Source organism: Astatotilapia calliptera, chromosome 3, assembly GCF_964374335.1.
Source record: "Astatotilapia calliptera chromosome 3, fAstCal68.1, whole genome shotgun sequence".
Classification (NCBI taxonomy): domain Eukaryota; kingdom Metazoa; phylum Chordata; class Actinopteri; order Cichliformes; family Cichlidae; genus Astatotilapia; species Astatotilapia calliptera.
The window spans coordinates 24,581,148-24,601,680 of record NC_137424.1 but is presented as its reverse complement, the minus strand read 5'-3'; the positions used below and the strand labels follow the sequence as shown (position 1 = coordinate 24,601,680).

At 58.6% G+C, this 20,533-nt stretch overlaps 6 non-coding genes and 3 pseudogenes across 6 annotated transcripts; all 9 read left to right on the top strand.

Annotated features, from left to right (window-relative positions):
* Window positions 1-47: 47 nt before the first annotated feature.
* Window positions 48-166, top strand: LOC145427132 (5S ribosomal RNA). Its single transcript, XR_013907856.1, has one exon. It is a non-coding gene; the product is annotated as a 5S ribosomal RNA (ribosomal RNA).
* A 1,414-nt stretch (window positions 167-1,580) lies between these two features.
* On the top strand, window positions 1,581-1,699 carry LOC145426866 (5S ribosomal RNA). Its single transcript, XR_013907587.1, has one exon. It is a non-coding gene; the product is annotated as a 5S ribosomal RNA (ribosomal RNA).
* A 1,765-nt stretch (window positions 1,700-3,464) lies between these two features.
* LOC145427849 (5S ribosomal RNA) lies at window positions 3,465-3,583 on the top strand. The gene has a single exon (XR_013908391.1). It is a non-coding gene; the product is annotated as a 5S ribosomal RNA (ribosomal RNA).
* A 2,945-nt stretch (window positions 3,584-6,528) lies between these two features.
* On the top strand, window positions 6,529-6,647 carry LOC145426910 (5S ribosomal RNA). The gene has a single exon (XR_013907631.1). It is a non-coding gene; the product is annotated as a 5S ribosomal RNA (ribosomal RNA).
* Window positions 6,648-8,334: 1,687 nt separating this feature from the next.
* Window positions 8,335-8,453, top strand: LOC145427326 (5S ribosomal RNA; annotated as a pseudogene).
* A 2,825-nt stretch (window positions 8,454-11,278) lies between these two features.
* Window positions 11,279-11,397, top strand: LOC145427325 (5S ribosomal RNA; annotated as a pseudogene).
* Window positions 11,398-14,146: 2,749 nt separating this feature from the next.
* Window positions 14,147-14,255, top strand: LOC145427418 (5S ribosomal RNA; annotated as a pseudogene).
* Window positions 14,256-15,587: 1,332 nt separating this feature from the next.
* On the top strand, window positions 15,588-15,706 carry LOC145427848 (5S ribosomal RNA). The gene has a single exon (XR_013908390.1). It is a non-coding gene; the product is annotated as a 5S ribosomal RNA (ribosomal RNA).
* Window positions 15,707-19,598: 3,892 nt separating this feature from the next.
* Window positions 19,599-19,717, top strand: LOC145426400 (5S ribosomal RNA). The gene has a single exon (XR_013907110.1). It is a non-coding gene; the product is annotated as a 5S ribosomal RNA (ribosomal RNA).
* The last annotated feature ends 816 nt before the right edge of the window (window positions 19,718-20,533 follow it).

Sequence of the window (20,533 nt, the reverse complement as noted above, 5' to 3'; positions counted from 1 at the left end):
CCTAATCAGTTGAATCCATAAATTGAGACATTGTGCTGGGGCCAGCAGCTTACGGCCATACCACCCTGAGCATGCCCGACCTCGTCTGATCTCGGAAGCTAAGCAGGGCTGGGCTTGGTTAGTATTTGGATGGGAGACTACCTGGGAATACCTGGTGCTGTAAGCCTTTCATTTTCATGTCATTGAACCGCTTTTGATCCAGAGAAGGGGTGTATTAAAAGACCAAAAGCAGCTGCCCATTAATGAGGGCACATTAACGACATTGCTTTTGGCTCTTTTCCAATGTCTTGTGCTGCTAGCTGATGCCGCCTACACCACACCAGGGCCTGAGTGACCGGCTGGGGCCACTTACACCACATCAGGGCCTGTGGCTGCTGGCTGAGGCCACTTACACCACACCAGGGCCTGTGGCTGCTGGCTGAGGGCACTTACACCACACCAGTGCCTGTGGCTTCTGGCTGAGGCCACTTACACCACACCAGGGCCTGTGGCTCTTGCTCAGGCCACTTACACCACACCAGGGCCTGTGGCTGCTGGCTGAGGCCACTTACACCACACCAGGGCCTGTGGCTGCTGGCTGAGGCCACTTACACCACACCAGTGCCTGTGGCTGCTGGCTGAGGCCACTTACACCACACCAGGGCATTAGTTGCTATTGAGGCCACTTACACCACATCAGGGCCTGTGGCTGCTGGCTGAGGCCACCTACACCACACCAGGGCCTGTGGCTGCTGGCTGAGGCCACCTACACCACACCAGGGCATTAGTTGCTATTGAGGCCCCTTACACCACACCAGGGCCTGTGGCACTGGCTGAGGCCACTTACACCACACCAGGGCCTGTGGCTGCTGGCTGAGGCCACCTACACCACACCAGGGCATTAGTTGCTATTGAGGCCAATTACACCACACCAGGGTCTGTGGCTCTTGCTCAGGCCACTTACACCCCACCAGGGCCTGTGGCACTGGTTGAGGCCACCTACACTATACCAGGGCCTGTGGCTCTGGCTGAGGCCACTTACACCACACCAGGGCCTGTGGCTGCTGGCTGAGGCCACTTACACCACACCAGGGCCTGTGGCTGCTGGCTGAGGCCACTTACACCACACCAGGGCCTGTGGCTGCTGGCTGAGGCCACTTACACCACACCAGGGCCTGTGGCTGCTGGCTGAGGCCACTTACACCACACCAGGGCCTGTGGCTGCTGGCTGAGGCCACTTACACCACACCAGTGCCTGTGGCTTCTGGCTGAGGCCACTTACACCACACCAGGGCCTGTGGCTCTTGCTCAGGCCAGTCATATCACACCAGACCCTGTGCTTCTGGCCGAGGCCATCTTCACCAAACCTGGCCCTGTGCTGCTTGCTGTGGCCATGTACAACACACCAGGCCCTGTGCTGGTTCCTGAGGCCATCTTCAACAATCCAGGGCCTGTGCTGTTAGATAAATGCTAAACTGAGCCTTTGGGTTAGGGTATTATGCAAAAATGCAGGTATGGTTAAAGGATTGTCTTCGTAACTTCAGGTACTTGCCACCTAATCAGTTGAATCCATAAATTGAGACATTGTGCTGGGGCCAGCAGCTTACGGCCATACCACCCTGAGCACGCCCGACCTCGTCTGATCTCGGAAGATAAGCAGGGCTGGGCTTGGTTAGTACTTGGATGGGAGACCGCCTGGGAATACCTGGTGCTGTAAGCATTTCATTTTCATGTCACTGAACCGCTTTTGATCCAGAGAAGGGGTGTATTAAAAGACCAAAAGCAGCTGCCCATTAATGAGGGCACATTAACGACATTGCTTTTGGCTGTTTTCCAATGTCTTGTGCTGCTAGCTGATGCCACCTACACCACACCAGGGCCTGAGTGACCGGCTGGGGCCACTTACACCACATCAGGGCCTGTGGCTGCTGGCTGAGGCCACTTACACCACACCAGGGCCTGTGGCTGCTGGCTGAGGCCACTTACACCACACCAGGGCCTGTGGCTGCTGGCTGAGGCCACCTACACCACACCAGGGCCTTAGTTGCTATTGAGGCCAATTACACCACACCAGGGTCTGTGGCTCTTGCTCAAGCCACTTACACCACACCAGGGCCTGTGGCTGCTGGCTGAGGCCACTTACACCACACCAGGGCATTAGTTGCTATTGAGGCCACTGACACCACACCAGGGCCTGTGGCTGCTGGCTGAGGCCACCTACACCACACCAGGGCATTAGTTGCTATTGAGGCCAATTACACCACAACAGGGTCTGTGGCTCTTGCTCAGGCCACTTACACCACACCAGGGCCTGTGGCACTGGCTGAGGCCACTTACACCACACCAGGACCTGTGGCTCTGGCTGAGGCCACTTACACCACACCAGGGCCTGTGGCTGCTGGCTGAGGCCACTTACACCACACCAGGGCCTGTGGCTGCTGGCTGAGGCCACTTACACCACACCAGGGCCTGTGGCTGCTGGCTGAGGCCACTTACACCACACCAGGGCCTGTGGCTGCTGGCTGAGGCCACTTACACCACACCAGGGCCTGTGGCACTGGCTGAGGCCACTTACACCACACCAGGACCTGTGGCTCTGGCTGAGGCCACTTACACCACACCAGGACCTGTGGCTCTGGCTGAGGCCACTTACACCACACCAGGGCCTGTGGCTGCTGGCTGAGGCCACTTACACCACACCAGGGCATTAGTTGCTATTGAGGCCACTTACACCACACCAGGGCCTGTGGCTGCTGGCTGAGGCCACCTACACCACACCAGGGCATTAGTTGCTATTGAGGCCAATTACACCACACCAGGGTCTGTGGCTCTTGCTCAGGCCACTTACACCACACCAGGGCCTGTGGCACTGGCTGAGGCCACTTACACCACACCAGGACCTGTGGCTCTGGCTGAGGCCAATTACACCACACCAGGGCCTGTGGCTGCTGGCTGAGGCCACTTACACCACACCAGGGTCTGTGGCTTCTGGCTGAGGCCACTTACACCACACCAGGGCCTGTGGCACTGGCTGAGGCCACTTACACCACACCAGGACCTGTGGCTCTGGCTGAGGCCACTTACACCACACCAGGGCCTGTGGCTGCTGGCTGAGGCCACTTACACCACACCAGGGCCTGTGGCTGCTGGCTGAGGCCACTTACACCACACCAGGGCCTGTGGCTGCTGGCTGAGGCCACTTACACCACACCAGTGCCTGTGGCTTCTGGCCGAGGCCACTCACATCACACCAGGCCCTGTGCTGCTAGCTGTGGCCATGTACAACACACCAGGCCCTGTGCTGGTTCCTGAGGCCATCTTCAACAATCCAGGGCCTGTGCTGTTAGATAAATGCTAAACTGAGCCTTTGGGTTAGGGTATTATGCAAACATGCAGGTATGGTTAAAGGATTGTCTTCGTAACTTCAGGTACTTGCCACCTAATCAGTTGAATCCATAAATTGAGACATTGTGCTGGGGCCAGCAGCTTACGGCCATACCACCCTGAGCACGCCCGACCTCGTCTGATCTCGGAAGCTAAGCAGGGCTGGGCTTGGTTAGTACTTGGATGGGAGACTACCTGGGAATACCTGGTGCTGTAAGCCTTTCATTTTCATGTCATTGAACCGCTTTTGATCCAGAGAAGGGGTGTATTAAAAGACCAAAAGCAGCTGCCCATTAATGAGGGCACATTAACGACATTGCTTTTGGCTGTTTTCCAATGTCTTGTGCTGCTAGCTGATGCCACCTACACCACACCAGGGCCTGAGTGACCGGCTGGGGCCACTTACACCACATCAGGGCCTGTGGCTGCTGGCTGAGGCCACTTACACCACACCAGGGCCTGTGGCTGCTGGCTGAGGCCACTTACACCACACCAGGGCATTAGTTGCTATTGAGGCCAATTACACCACACCAGGGTCTGTGGCACTGGCTGAGGCCACTTACACCACACCAGGGCCTGTGGCTGCTGGCTGAGGCCACTTACACCACACCAGGGCCTGTGGCTGCTGGCTGAGGTCACTTACACCACACCAGGGCATTAGTTGCTATTGAGGCCCCTTACACCACACCAGTGCCTGTGGCTTCTGGCTGAGGCCACTTACACCACACCAGGGCCTGTGGCTCTTGCTCAGGCCACTTACACCACACCAGGGCCTGTGGCTGCTGGCTGAGGCCACTTACACCACACCAGGGCCTGTGGCTGCTGGCTGAGGCCACTTACACCACACCAGGGCATTAGTTGCTATTGAGGCCACTTACACCACACCAGGGCCTGTGGCTGCTGGCTGAGGCCACTTACACCACACCAGGGCATAAGTTGCTATTGAGGCCAATTACACCACACCAGGGTCTTTGGCTCTTGCTCAGGCCACTTACACCACACCAGGGCCTGTGGCACTGGCTGAGGCCACTTACACCACACCAGGGCCTGTGGCTCTGGCTGAGGCCACTTACACCACACCAGGGCCTGTGGCTGCTGGCTGAGGCCACTTACACCACACCAGGGCCTGTGGCTGCTGGCTGAGGCCACTTACACCACACCAGGGCCTGTGGCTGCTGGCTGAGGCCACTTACACCACACCAGGGCATTAGTTGCTATTGAGGCCAATTACACCACACCAGGGTCTGTGGCTCTTGCTCAGGCCACTTACACCACACCAGGGCCTGTGGCACTGGCTGAGGCCACTTACACCACACCAGGGCCTGTGGCTGCTGGCTGAGGCCACCTACACCACACCAGGGCATTAGTTGCTATTGAGGCCAATTACACCACACCAGGGTCTGTGACTCTTGCTCAGGCCACTTACACCACACCAGGGCCTGTGGCACTGGCTGAGGCCACTTACACCACACCAGGGCCTGTGGCTGCTGGCTGAGGCCACTTACACCACACCAGGGCCTGTGGCTGCTGGCTGAGGTCACTTACACCACACCAGGGCCTGTGGCTGCTGGCTGAGGGCACTTACACCACACCAGTGCCTGTGGCTTCTGGCTGAGGCCACTTACACCACACCAGGGCCTGTGGCTCTTGCTCAGGCCACTTACACCACACCAAGGCCTGTGGCTGCTGGCTGAGGCCACTTACACCACACCAGGGCCTGTGGCTCTTGCTCAGGCCACTTACACCACACCAGGGCCTGTGGCACTGGCTGAGGCCACTTACACCACACCAGGGCCTGTGGCTGCTGGCTGAGGCCACCTACACCACACCAGGGCATTAGTTGCTATTGAGGCCAATTACACCACACCAGGGTCTGTGACTCTTGCTCAGGCCACTTACACCACACCAGGGCCTGTGGCACTGGCTGAGGCCACTTACACCACACCAGGGCCTGTGGCTGCTGGCTGAGGCCACTTACACCACACCAGGGCCTGTGGCTGCTGGCTGAGGTCACTTACACCACACCAGGGCCTGTGGCTGCTGGCTGAGGGCACTTACACCACACCAGTGCCTGTGGCTTCTGGCTGAGGCCACTTACACCACACCAGGGCCTGTGGCTGCTGGCTCAGGCCACTTACACCACACCAGGGCCTGTGGCTGCTGGCTGAGGCCACTTACACCACACCAGGGCCTGTGGCTGCTGGCTGAGGCCACTTACACCACACCAGTGCCTGTGGCTGCTGGCTGAGGCCACTTACACCACACCAGGGCATTTGTTGCTATTGAGGCCCCTTACACCACACCAGGGCCTGTGGCACTGGCTGAGGCCACTTACACCACAACAGGGCATTAGTTGCTATTGAGGCCAATTACACCACACCAGGGTCTGTGGCTCTTGCTCAGGCCACTTACACCACACCAGGGCCTGTGGCACTGGCTGAGGCCACTTACACTACACCAGGGCCTGTGGCTGCTGGCTGAGGCCACATACACCACAACAGGGCATTAGTTGCTATTGAGGCCAATTACACCACACCAGGGTCTGTGGCTCTTGCTCAGGCCACTTACACCACACCAGGGCCTGTGGCACTGGCTGAGGCCACTTACACTACACCAGGGCCTGTGGCTCTGGCTGAGGCCACTTACACCACACCAGGGCCTGTGGCTGCTGGCTGAGGCCACTTACACCACACCAGGGCCTGTGGCTGCTGGCTGAGGCCACTTACACCACACCAGGGCCTGTGGCTGCTGGCTGAGGCCACTTACACCACACCAGGTCCTGTGGCTGCTGGCTGAGGCCACTTACACCACACCAGTGCCTGTGGCTTCTGGCTGAGGCCACTTACACCACACCAGGGCCTGTGGCTCTTGCTCAGGCCACTCACATCACACCAGGCCCTGCGCTTCTGGCCGAGGCCATCTTCACCAAACCAGGCCCTGTGCTGCTAGCTGTGGCCATGTACAACACACCAGGCCCTGTGCTGGTTCCTGAGGCCATCTTCAACAATCCAGGGCCTGTGCTGTTAGATAAATGCTAAACTGAGCCTTTGGGTTAGGGTATTATGCAAACATGCAGGTATGGTTAAAGGATTGTCTTCGTAACTCCAGGTACTTGCCACCTAATCAGTTGAATCCATAAATTGAGACATTGTGCTGGGGCCAGCAGCTTACGGCCATACCACCCTGAGCATGCCCGACCTCGTCTGATCTCGGAAGCTAAACAGGGCTGGGCTTGGTTAGTACTTGGATGGGAGACTACCTGGGAATACCTGGTGCTGTAAGCCTTTCATTTTCATGTCATTGAACCGCTTTTGATCCAGAGAAGGGGTGTATTAAAAGACCAAAAGCAGCTGCCCATTAATGAGGGCACATTAACGACATTGATTTTGGCTCTTTTCCAATGTCTTGTGCTGCTAGCTGATGCCACCTACACCACACCAGGGCCTGAGTGACCGGCAGGGGCCACTTACACCACATCAGGGCCTGTGGCTGCAGGCTGAGGCCACCTACACCACACCAGGGCATTAGTTGCTATTGAGGCCAATTACACCACACCAGGGTCTGTGACTCTTGCTCAGGCCACTTACACCACACCAGGGCCTGTGGCACTGGCTGAGGCCACTTACACCACACCAGGGCCTGTGGCTGCTGGCTGAGGCCACTTACACCACACCAGGGCCTGTGGCTGCTGGCTGAGGTCACTTACACCACACCAGGGCCTGTGGCTGCTGGCTGAGGGCACTTACACCACACCAGTGCCTGTGGCTTCTGGCTGAGGCCACTTACACCACACCAGGGCCTGTGGCTCTTGCTCAGGCCACTTACACCACACCAGGGCCTGTGGCTGCTGGCTGAGGCCACTTACACCACACCAGGGCCTGTGGCTCTTGCTCAGGCCACTTACACCACACCAGGGCCTGTGGCACTGGCTGAGGCCACTTACACCACACCAGGGCCTGTGGCTGCTGGCTGAGGCCACCTACACCACACCAGGGCATTAGTTGCTATTGAGGCCAATTACACCACACCAGGGTCTGTGACTCTTGCTCAGGCCACTTACACCACACCAGGGCCTGTGGCACTGGCTGAGGCCACTTACACCACACCAGGGCCTGTGGCTGCTGGCTGAGGCCACTTACACCACACCAGGGCCTGTGGCTGCTGGCTGAGGTCACTTACACCACACCAGGGCCTGTGGCTGCTGGCTGAGGGCACTTACACCACACCAGTGCCTGTGGCTTCTGGCTGAGGCCACATACACCACACCAGGGCCTGTGGCTGCTGGCTCAGGCCACTTACACCACACCAGGGCCTGTGGCTGCTGGCTGAGGCCACTTACACCACACCAGGGCCTGTGGCTGCTGGCTGAGGCCACTTACACCACACCAGTGCCTGTGGCTGCTGGCTGAGGCCACTTACACCACACCAGGGCATTAGTTGCTATTGAGGCCACTTACACCACATCAGGGCCTGTGGCTGCTGGCTGAGGCCACCTACACCACACCAGGGCATTAGTTGCTATTGAGGCCCCTTATACAACACCGGGGCCTGTGGCACTGGCTGAGGCCACTTACACCACACCAGGGCCTGTGGCTGCTGGCTGAGGCCACCTACACCACACCAGGGCATTAGTTGCTATTGAGGCCAATTACACCACACCAGGGTCTGTGGCTCTTGCTCAGGCCACTTACACCCCACCAGGGCCTGTGGCACTGGTTGAGGCCACTTACACTATACCAGGGCCTGTGGCTCTGGCTGAGGCCACTTACACCACACCAGGCCCTGTGCTGGTTCCTGAGGCCATCTTCAACAATCCAGGGCCTGTGCTGTTAGATAAATGCTAAACTGAGCCTTTGGGTTAGGGTATTATGCAAACATGCAGGTATGGTTAAAGGATTGTCTTCGTAACTTCAGGTACTTGCCACCTAATCAGTTGAATCCATAAATTGAGACATTGTGCTGGGGCCAGCAGCTTACGGCCATACCACCCTGAGCACGCCCGACCTCGTCTAATCTCGGAAGCTAAGCAGGGCTGGGCTTGGTTAGTACTTGGATGGGAGACTGCCTGGGAATACCTGGTGCTATAAGCCTTTCATTTTCATGTCATTGAACCGCTTTTGATCCAGAGAAGGGGTGTATTAAAAGACCAAAAGCAGCTGCCCATTAATGAGGGCACATTAACGACATTGCTTTTGGCTGTTTTCCAATGTCTTGTGCTGCTAGCTGATGCCACCTACACCACACCAGGGCCTGAGTGACCGGCTGGGGCCACTTACACCACATCAGGGCCTGTGGCTGCTGGATGAGGCCACTTACACCACACCAGGGCCTGTGGCTGCTGGCTGAGGCCACTTACACCACACCAGGGCATTAGTTGCTATTGAGGCCAATTACACCACACCAGGGTCTGTGGCTCTTGCTCAGGCCACTTACACCACACCAGGGCCTGGGGCTGCTGGCTGAGGCCACTTACACCACACCAGGGCCTGTGGCTGCTGGCTGAGGCCACCTACACCACACCAGGGCATTAGTTGCTATTGAGGCCAATTACACCACACCAGGGTCTGTGACTCTTGCTCAGGCCACTTACACCACACCAGGGCCTGTGGCACTGGCTGAGGCCACTTACACCACACCAGGGCCTGTGGCTGCTGGCTGAGGCCACTTACACCACACCATGGCCTGTGGCTGCTGGCTGAGGCCACTTACACCACACCAGGGCCTGTGGCTGCTGGCTGAGGCCACTTACACCACACCAGGGCCTGTGGCTGCTGGCTGAGGGCACTTACACCACACCAGTGCCTGTGGCTCTTGCTCAGGCCACTTACACCACACCAGGGCCTGTGGCTGCTGGCTGAGGCCACTTACACCACACCAGGGCATTAGTTGCTATTGAGGCCCCTTACACCACACCAGGGCCTGTGGCACTGGCTGAGGCCACTTACACCACACCAGGGCCTGTGGCTGCTGGCTGAGGCCACCTACACCAGACCAGGGCATTAGTTGCTATTGAGGCCAATTACACCACACCAGGGTCGGTGGCTCTTGCTCAGGCCACTTACACCACACCAGGGCCTGTGGCACTGGCTGAGGCCACTTACACCGCACCAGGGCCTGTGGCTGCTGGCTGAGGCCACCTACACCACACCAGGGCATTAGTTGCTATTGAGGCCAATTACACCACACCAGGGTCTGTGACTCTTGCTCAGGCCACTTACACCACACCAGGGCCTGTGGCACTGGCTGAGGCCACTTACACCACACCAGGGCCTGTGGCTGCTGGCTGAGGCCACTTACACCACACCAGGGCCTGTGGCTGCTGGCTGAGGTCACTTACACCACACCAGGGCCTGTGGCTGCTGGCTGAGGGCACTTACACCACACCAGTGCCTGTGGCTTCTGGCTGAGGCCACTTACACCACACCAGGGCCTGTGGCTCTTGCTCAGGCCACTTACACCACACCAGGGCCTGTGCTGCTGGCTGAGGCCACTTACACCACACCAGGGCCTGTGGCTGCTGGCTGAGGCCACTTACACCACACCAGGGCCTGTGGCTGCTGGCTGAGGGCACTTACACCACACCAGTGCCTGTGGCTGCTGGCTGAGGCCACTTACACCACACCAGGGCCTGTGGCTACTGGCTGAGGCCACCTACACCACACCAGGGCCTTAGTTGCTATTGAGGCCAATTACACCACAACAGGGTCTGTGGCTCTTGCTCAGGCCACTTACACCACACCAGGGCCTGTGGCACTGGCTGAGGCGACTTACACCACACCAGGACCTGTGGCTCTGGCTGAGGCCACTTACACCACACCAGGGCCTGTGGCTGCTGGCTGAGGCCACTTACACCACACCAGGGCCTGTGGCTGCTGGCTGAGGCCACTTACACCACACCAGGGCCTGTGGCACTGGCTGAGGCCACTTACACCACACCAGGACCTGTGGCTCTGGCTGAGGCCACTTACACCACACCCGGACCTGTGGCTCTGGCTGAGGCCACTTACACCACACCAGGGCCTGTGGCTGCTGGCTGAGGCCACTTACACCACACCAGGGCATTAGTTGCTATTGAGGCCACTTACACCACACCAGGGCCTGTGGCTGCTGGCTGAGGCCACCTACACCACACCAGGGCATTAGTTGCTATTGAGGCCAATTACACCACACCAGGGTCTGTGGCTCTTGCTTTGGCCACTTACACCACACCAGGGCCTGTGGCACTGGCTGAGGCCACTTACACCACACCAGGACCTGTGGCTCTGGCTGAGGCCACTTACACCACACCAGGGCCTGTGGCTGCTGGCTGAGGCCACTTACACCACACCAGGGCCTGTGGCTTCTGGCTGAGGCCACTTACACCACACCAGGGCCTGTGGCACTGGCTGAGGCCACTTACACCACACCAGGACCTGTGGCTCTGGCTGAGGCCACTTACACCACACCAGGGCCTGTGGCTGCTGGCTGAGGCCACTTACACCACACCAGGGCCTGTGGCTGCTGGCTGAGGCCACTTACACCACACCAGGGCCTGTGGCTGCTGGCTGAGGCCACCTACACCACACCAGGGCATTAGTTGCTATTGAGGCCAATTACACCACACCAGGGTCTGTGGCTCTTGCTCAGGCCACTTACACCCCACCAGGGCCTGTGGCACTGGTTGAGGCCACTTACACTATACCAGGGCCTGTGGCTCTGGCTGAGGCCACTTACACCACACCAGGCCCTGTGCTGGTTCCTGAGGCCATCTTCAACAATCCAGGGCCTGTGCTGTTAGATAAATGCTAAACTGAGCCTTTGGGTTAGGGTATTATGCAAACATGCAGGTATGGTTAAAGGATTGTCTTCGTAACTTCAGGTACTTGCCACCTAATCAGTTGAATCCATAAATTGAGACATTGTGCTGGGGCCAGCAGCTTACGGCCATACCACCCTGAGCACGCCCGACCTCGTCTAATCTCGGAAGCTAAGCAGGGCTGGGCTTGGTTAGTACTTGGATGGGAGACTGCCTGGGAATACCTGGTGCTATAAGCCTTTCATTTTCATGTCATTGAACCGCTTTTGATCCAGAGAAGGGGTGTATTAAAAGACCAAAAGCAGCTGCCCATTAATGAGGGCACATTAACGACATTGCTTTTGGCTGTTTTCCAATGTCTTGTGCTGCTAGCTGATGCCACCTACACCACACCAGGGCCTGAGTGACCGGCTGGGGCCACTTACACCACATCAGGGCCTGTGGCTGCTGGATGAGGCCACTTACACCACACCAGGGCCTGTGGCTGCTGGCTGAGGCCACTTACACCACACCAGGGCATTAGTTGCTATTGAGGCCAATTACACCACACCAGGGTCTGTGGCTCTTGCTCAGGCCACTTACACCACACCAGGGCCTGGGGCTGCTGGCTGAGGCCACTTACACCACACCAGGGCCTGTGGCTGCTGGCTGAGGCCACCTACACCACACCAGGGCATTAGTTGCTATTGAGGCCAATTACACCACACCAGGGTCTGTGACTCTTGCTCAGGCCACTTACACCACACCAGGGCCTGTGGCACTGGCTGAGGCCACTTACACCACACCAGGGCCTGTGGCTGCTGGCTGAGGCCACTTACACCACACCATGGCCTGTGGCTGCTGGCTGAGGCCACTTACACCACACCAGGGCCTGTGGCTGCTGGCTGAGGCCACTTACACCACACCAGGGCCTGTGGCTGCTGGCTGAGGGCACTTACACCACACCAGTGCCTGTGGCTCTTGCTCAGGCCACTTACACCACACCAGGGCCTGTGGCTGCTGGCTGAGGCCACTTACACCACACCAGGGCATTAGTTGCTATTGAGGCCCCTTACACCACACCAGGGCCTGTGGCACTGGCTGAGGCCACTTACACCACACCAGGGCCTGTGGCTGCTGGCTGAGGCCACCTACACCAGACCAGGGCATTAGTTGCTATTGAGGCCAATTACACCACACCAGGGTCGGTGGCTCTTGCTCAGGCCACTTACACCACACCAGGGCCTGTGGCACTGGCTGAGGCCACTTACACCGCACCAGGGCCTGTGGCTGCTGGCTGAGGCCACCTACACCACACCAGGGCATTAGTTGCTATTGAGGCCAATTACACCACACCAGGGTCTGTGACTCTTGCTCAGGCCACTTACACCACACCAGGGCCTGTGGCACTGGCTGAGGCCACTTACACCACACCAGGGCCTGTGGCTGCTGGCTGAGGCCACTTACACCACACCAGGGCCTGTGGCTGCTGGCTGAGGTCACTTACACCACACCAGGGCCTGTGGCTGCTGGCTGAGGGCACTTACACCACACCAGTGCCTGTGGCTTCTGGCTGAGGCCACTTACACCACACCAGGGCCTGTGGCTCTTGCTCAGGCCACTTACACCACACCAGGGCCTGTGCTGCTGGCTGAGGCCACTTACACCACACCAGGGCCTGTGGCTGCTGGCTGAGGCCACTTACACCACACCAGGGCCTGTGGCTGCTGGCTGAGGGCACTTACACCACACCAGTGCCTGTGGCTGCTGGCTGAGGCCACTTACACCACACCAGGGCCTGTGGCTACTGGCTGAGGCCACCTACACCACACCAGGGCCTTAGTTGCTATTGAGGCCAATTACACCACAACAGGGTCTGTGGCTCTTGCTCAGGCCACTTACACCACACCAGGGCCTGTGGCACTGGCTGAGGCGACTTACACCACACCAGGACCTGTGGCTCTGGCTGAGGCCACTTACACCACACCAGGGCCTGTGGCTGCTGGCTGAGGCCACTTACACCACACCAGGGCCTGTGGCTGCTGGCTGAGGCCACTTACACCACACCAGGGCCTGTGGCACTGGCTGAGGCCACTTACACCACACCAGGACCTGTGGCTCTGGCTGAGGCCACTTACACCACACCCGGACCTGTGGCTCTGGCTGAGGCCACTTACACCACACCAGGGCCTGTGGCTGCTGGCTGAGGCCACTTACACCACACCAGGGCATTAGTTGCTATTGAGGCCACTTACACCACACCAGGGCCTGTGGCTGCTGGCTGAGGCCACCTACACCACACCAGGGCATTAGTTGCTATTGAGGCCAATTACACCACACCAGGGTCTGTGGCTCTTGCTTTGGCCACTTACACCACACCAGGGCCTGTGGCACTGGCTGAGGCCACTTACACCACACCAGGACCTGTGGCTCTGGCTGAGGCCACTTACACCACACCAGGGCCTGTGGCTGCTGGCTGAGGCCACTTACACCACACCAGGGCCTGTGGCTTCTGGCTGAGGCCACTTACACCACACCAGGGCCTGTGGCACTGGCTGAGGCCACTTACACCACACCAGGACCTGTGGCTCTGGCTGAGGCCACTTACACCACACCAGGGCCTGTGGCTGCTGGCTGAGGCCACTTACACCACACCAGGGCCTGTGGCTGCTGGCTGAGGCCACTTACACCACACCAGGGCCTGTGGCTGCTGGCTGAGGCCACTTACACCACACCAGTGCCTGTGGCTTCTGGCTCAGGCCACTCACATCACACCAGGCCCTGTGCTGCTAGCTGTGGCCATGTACAACACACCAGGCCCTGTGCTGGTTCCTGAGGCCATCTTCAACAATCCAGGGCCTGTGCTGTTAGATAAATGCTAAACTGAGCCTTTGGGTTAGGGTATTATGCAAACATGCAGGTATGGTTAAAGGATTGTCTTCGTAACTTCAGGTACTTGCCACCTAATCAGTTGAATCCATAAATTGAGACATTGTGCTGGGGCCAGCAGCTTACGGCCATACCACCCTGAGCACGCCCGACCTCGTCTGATCTCGGAAGCTAAGCAGGGCTGGGCTTGGTTAGTACTTGGATGGGGGAATACCTGGTGCTGTAAGCCTTTCATTTTCATGTCATTGAACCGCTTTTGATCCAGAGAAGGGGTGTATTAAAAGACCAAAAGCAGCTGCCCATTAATGAGGGCACATTAACGACATTGCTTTTGGCTGTTTTCCAATGTCTTGTGCTGCTAGCTGATGCCACCTACACCACACCAGGGCCTGAGTGACCGGCTGGGGCCACTTACACCACATCAGGTCCTGTGGCTGCTGGCTGAGGCCACTTACACCACACCAGGGCCTGTGGCTGCTGGCTGAGGCCACTTACACCACACCAGGGCATTAGTTGCTATTGAGGCCAATTACACCACACCAGGGTCTGTGGCACTGGCTGAGGCCACTTACACCACACCAGGGCCTGTGGCTGCTGGCTGAGGCCACTTACACCACACCAGGGCCTGTGGCTGCTGGCTGAGGTCACTTACACCACACCAGGGCATTAGTTGCTATTGAGGCCCCTTACACCACACCAGTGCCTGTGGCTTCTGGCTGAGGCCACTTACACCACACCAGGGCCTGTGGCTCTTGCTCAGGCCACTTACACCACACCAGGGCCTGTGGCTGCTGGCTGAGGCCACTTACACCACACCAGGGCCTGTGGCTGCTGGCTGAGGCCACTTACACCACACCAGGGCATTAGTTGCTATTGAGGCCACTTACACCACACCAGGGCCTGTGGCTGCTGGCTGAGGCCACTTACACCACACCAGGGCATAAGTTGCTATTGAGGCCAATTACACCACACCAGGGTCTTTGGCTCTTTCTCAGGCCACTTACACCACACCAGGGCCTGTGGCACTGGCTGAGGCCACTTACACCACACCAGGGCCTGTGGCTCTGGCTGAGTCCACTTACACCACACCAGGGCCTGTGGCTGCTGGCTGAGGCCACTTACACCACACCAGGGCCTGTGGCTGCTGGCTGAGGCCACTTACACCACACCAGGGCCTGTGGCTGCTGGCTGAGGCCACTTACACCACACCAGTGCCTGTGGCTTCTGGCTGAGGCCACTTACACCACACCAGGGCCTGTGGCTCTTGCTCAGGCCACTCACATCACACCAGGCCCTGCGCTTCTGGCCGAGGCCATCTTCACCAAACCAGGCCCTGTGCTGCTAGCTGTGGCCATGTACAACACACCAGGCCCTGTGCTGGTTCCTGAGGCCATCTTCAACAATCCATGGCCTGTGCTGTTAGATAAATGCTAAACTGAGCCTTTGGGTTAGGGTATTATGCAAACATGCAGGTATGGTTAAAGGATTGTCTTCGTAACTTCAGGTACTTGCCACCTAATCAGTTGAATCCATAAATTGAGACATTGTGCTGGGGCCAGCAGCTTACGGCCATACCACCCTGAGCACGCCCGACCTCGTCTGATCTCGGAAGCTAAGCAGGGCTGGGCTTGGTTAGTACTTGGATGGGAGACTACCTGGGAATACCTGGTGCTGTAAGCCTTTCATTTTCATGTCATTGAACCGCTTTTGATCCAGAGAAGGGGTGTATTAAAAGACCAAAAGCAGCTGCCCATTAATGAGGGCACATTAACGACATTGATTTTGGCTCTTTTCCAATGTCTTGTGCTGCTAGCTGATGCCACCTACACCACACCAGGGCCTGAGTGACCGGCTGGGGCCACTTACACCACATCAGGGCCTGTGGCTGCTGGCTGAGGCCACCTACACCACACCAGGGCATTAGTTGCTATTGAGGCCAATTACACCACACCAGGGTCTGTGACTCTTGCTCAGGCCACTTACACCACACCAGGGCCTGTGGCACTGGCTGAGGCCACTTACACCACACCAGGGCCTGTGGCTGCTGGCTGAGGCCACTTACACCACACCAGGGCCTGTGGCTGCTGGCTGAGGTCACTTACACCACACCAGGGCCTGTGGCTGCTGGCTGAGGGCACTTACACCACACCAGTGCCTGTGGCTTCTGGCTGAGGCCACTTACACCACACCAGGGCCTGTGGCTCTTGCTCAGGCCACTTACACCACACCAGGGCCTGTGGCTGCTGGCTGAGGCCACTTACACCACACCAGGGCCTGTGGCTCTTGCTCAGGCCACTTACACCACACCAGGGCCTGTGGCACTGGCTGAGGCCACTTACACCACACCAGGGCCTGTGGCTGCTGGCTGAGGCCACCTACACCACACCAGGGCATTAGTTGCTATTGAGGCCAATTACACCACACCAGGGTCTGTGACTCTTGCTCAGGCCACTTACACCACACCAGGGCCTGTGGCACTGGCTGAGGCCACTTACACCACACCAGGGCCTGTGGCTGCTGGCTGAGGCCACTTACACCACACCAGGGCCTGTGGCTGCTGGCTGAGGTCACTTACACCACACCAGGGCCTGTGGCTGCTGGCTGAGGGCACTTACACCACACCAGTGCCTGTGGCTTCTGGCTGAGGCCACATACACCACACCAGGGCCTGTGGCTGCTGGCTCAGGCCACTTACACCACACCAGGGCCTGTGGCTGCTGGCTGAGGCCACTTACACCACACCAGGGCCTGTGGCTGCTGGCTGAGGCCACTTACACCACACCAGTGCCTGTGGCTGCTGGCTGAGGCCACTTACACCACACCAGGGCATTAGTTGCTATTGAGGCCACTTACACCACATCAGGGCCTTTGGCACTGGCTGAGGCCACTTACACCACACCAGGGCCTGTGGCTGCTGGCTGAGGCCACCTACACCACACCAGGGCATTAGTTGCTATTGAGGCCCCTTACACCACACCAGGGCCTGTGGCACTGGCTGAGGCCACTTACACCACACCAGGGCCTGTGGCTGCTGGCTGAGGCCACCTACACCACACCAGGGCATTAGTTGCTATTGAGGCCAATTACACCACACCAGGGTCTGTGGCTCTTGCTCAGGCCACTTACACCCCACCAGGGCCTGTGGCACTGGTTGAGGCCACTTACACTATACCAGGGCCTGTGGCTCTGGCTGAGGCCACTTACACCACACCAGGGCCTGTGGCTGCTGGCTGAGGCCACTTACACCACACCAGGGCCTGTGGCTGCTGGCTGAGGCCACTTACACCACACCATGGCCTGTGGCTGCTGGCTGAGGCCACTTACACCACACCAGGGCCTGTGGCTGCTGGCTGAGGCCACTTACACCACACCAGGGCCTGTGGCTGCTGGCTGAGGGCACTTACACCACACCAGTGCCTGTGGCTCTTGCTCAGGCCACTTACACCACACCAGGGCCTGTGGCTGCTGGCTGAGGCCACTTACACCACACCAGGGCCTATGGCTGCTGGCTGAGGGCACTTACACCACACCAGTGCCTGTGGCTGTTGGCTGAGGCCACTTACACCACACCAGGGCATTAGTTGCTATTGAGGCCCCTTACACCACACCAGGGCCTGTGGCACTGGCTGAGGCCACTTACACCACACCAGGGCCTGTGGCTGCTGGCTGAGGCCACCTACACCAGACCAGGGCATTAGTTGCTATTGAGGCCAATTACACCACACCAGGGTCGGTGGCTCTTGCTCAGGCCACTTACACCACACCAGGGCCTGTGGCACTGGCTGAAGTCAATTACACCACACCAGGGCCTGTGGCTGCTGGCTGAGGCCACTTACACCACACCAGTGCCTGTGGCTTCTGGCTGAGGCCACTTACACCACACCACGGCCTTATTTGCTTCTGAGGCCACTTACACCACACCAGGGCCTGTGGCTCTGGATGAGGCCACTTACACCACACCAGGGCCTTAGTTGCTATTGAGGCCAATTACACCACACCAGGGCCTGTGGCTCTTGCTCAGGCCACTTACACCACACCAGGGCCTGTGGCTGCTGGCTGAGGCCACTTACACCACACCAGTGCCTGTGGCTTCTGGCTGAGGCGACTTACACCACACCAAGGCCTGTGGCTGCTGGCTGAGGCCACTTACACCACACCAGGGTCTGTGGCTCTTGCTCAGGCCACTTACACCACACCAGGGCCTGTGGCTCCTGGCTGAGGCCACATACACCACAATACGGCCTTATTTGCTTCTGAGGCCACTTACACCACACCAGGGCCTGTGGCTGCTGGCTGAGGCCACTTACACCACACCAGGGCATTAGTTGCTATTGAGGCCAATTACACCACACGAGGGTCTGTGGCTCTTGCTCAGGCCACTTACACCACACCAGGGCCTGTGGCACTGACTGAGGCCACTTACAACACACCAGGGCCTGTGGCTGCTGGCTGAGGCCACCTACACCACACCAGGGCATTAGTTGCTATTGAGGCCAATTACACCACACCAGGGTCTGTGACTCTTGCTCAGGCCACTTACACCACACCAGTGCCTGTGGCACTGGCTGAGGCCACTTACACCACACCAGGGCCTGTGGCTGCTGGCTGAGGCCACTTACACCACACCAGGGCCTGTGGCTGCTGGCTGAGGTCACTTACACCACACCAGGGCCTGTGGCTGCTGGCTGAGGGCACTTACACCACACCAGTGCCTGTGGCTTCTGGCTGAGGCCACTTACACCACACCAGGGCCTGTGGCTCTTGCTTGGGCCACTTACACCACACCAGGGCCTGTGGCTGCTGGCTGAGGCCACTTACACCACACCAGGGCCTGTGGCTGCTGGCTGAGGCCACTTACACCACACCAGGGCCTGTGGCTGCTTGTTGAGGGCACGTACACCACACCAGTGCCTGTGGCTGCTGGCTGAGGCCACTTACACCACACCAGGGCATTAGTTGCTATTGAGGCCCCTTACACCACACCAGGGCCTGTGGCACTGGCTGAGGCCACTTACACCACACCAGGGCCTGTGGCTGCTGGCTGAGGCCACTTACACCACACCAGGGCCTTAGTTGCTATTGAGGCCAATTACACCACACCAGGGCCTGTGGCTGCTGGCTGAGGCCACTTACACCACACCAGGGCCTGTGGCTGCTGGCTGAGGCCACTTACACCACACAAGGGCCTGTGGCTGCTGGCTGAGGCCACCTACACCACACCAGGGCCTGTGGCTTCTGGCTGAGGCCACTTACACCACACCAGGGCCTGTGGCTCTTGCTCAGGCCACTCATATCACACCAGACCCTGTGCTTCTGGCCGAGGCCATCTTCACCAAACCTGGCCCTGTGCTGCTTGCTGTGGCCATGTACAACACACCAGGCCCTGTGCTGGTTCCTGAGGCCATCTTCAACAATCCAGGGCCTGTGCTGTTAGATAAATGCTAAACTGAGCCTTTGGGTTAGGGTATTATGCAAAAATGCAGGTATGGTTAAAGGATTGTCTTCGTAACTTCAGGTACTTGCCACCTAATCAGTTGAATCCATAAATTGAGACATTGTGCTGGGGCCAGCAGCTTACGGCCATACCACCCTGAGCACGCCCGACCTCGTCTGATCTCGGAAGCTAAGCAGGGCTGGGCTTGGTTAGTACTTGGATGGGAGACCGCCTGGGAATACCTGGTGCTGTAAGCATTTCATTTTCATGTCACTGAACCGCTTTTGATCCAGAGAAGGGGTGTATTAAAAGACCAAAAGCAGCTGCCCATTAATGAGGGCACATTAACGACATTGCTTTTGGCTGTTTTCCAATGTCTTGTGCTGCTAGCTGATGCCACCTACACCACACCAGGGCCTGAGTGACCGGCTGGGGCCACTTACACCACATCAGGGCCTGTGGCTGCTGGCTGAGGCCACTTACACCACACCAGGGCCTGTGGCTGCTGGCTGAGGCCACTTACACCACACCAGGGCCTGTGGCTGCTGGCTGAGGCCACCTACACCACACCAGGGCCTTAGTTGCTATTGAGGCCAATTACACCACACCAGGGTCTGTGGCTCTTGCTCAAGCCACTTACACCACACCAGGGCCTGTGGCTGCTGGCTGAGGCCACTTACACCACACCAGGGCATTAGTTGCTATTGAGGCCACCTACACCACACCAGGGCATTAGTTGGTATTGAGGCCAATTACACCACACCAGGGTCTTTGGCTCTTGCTCAGGCCACTTACACCACACCAGGGCCTGTGGCAGTGGCTGAGGCCACTTACACCACACCAGGGCCTGTGGCTCTGGCTGAGGCCACTTACACCACACCAGGGCCTGTGGCTGCTGGCTGAGGCCACTTACACCACACCAGGGCCTGTGGCTGCTGGCTGAGGCCACTTACACCACACCAGGGCCTGTGGCTGCTGGCTGAGGCCACTTACACCACACCAGTGCCTGTGGCTTCTGGCTGAGGCCACTTACACCACACCAGGGCCTGTGGCTCTTGCTCAGGCCACTCACA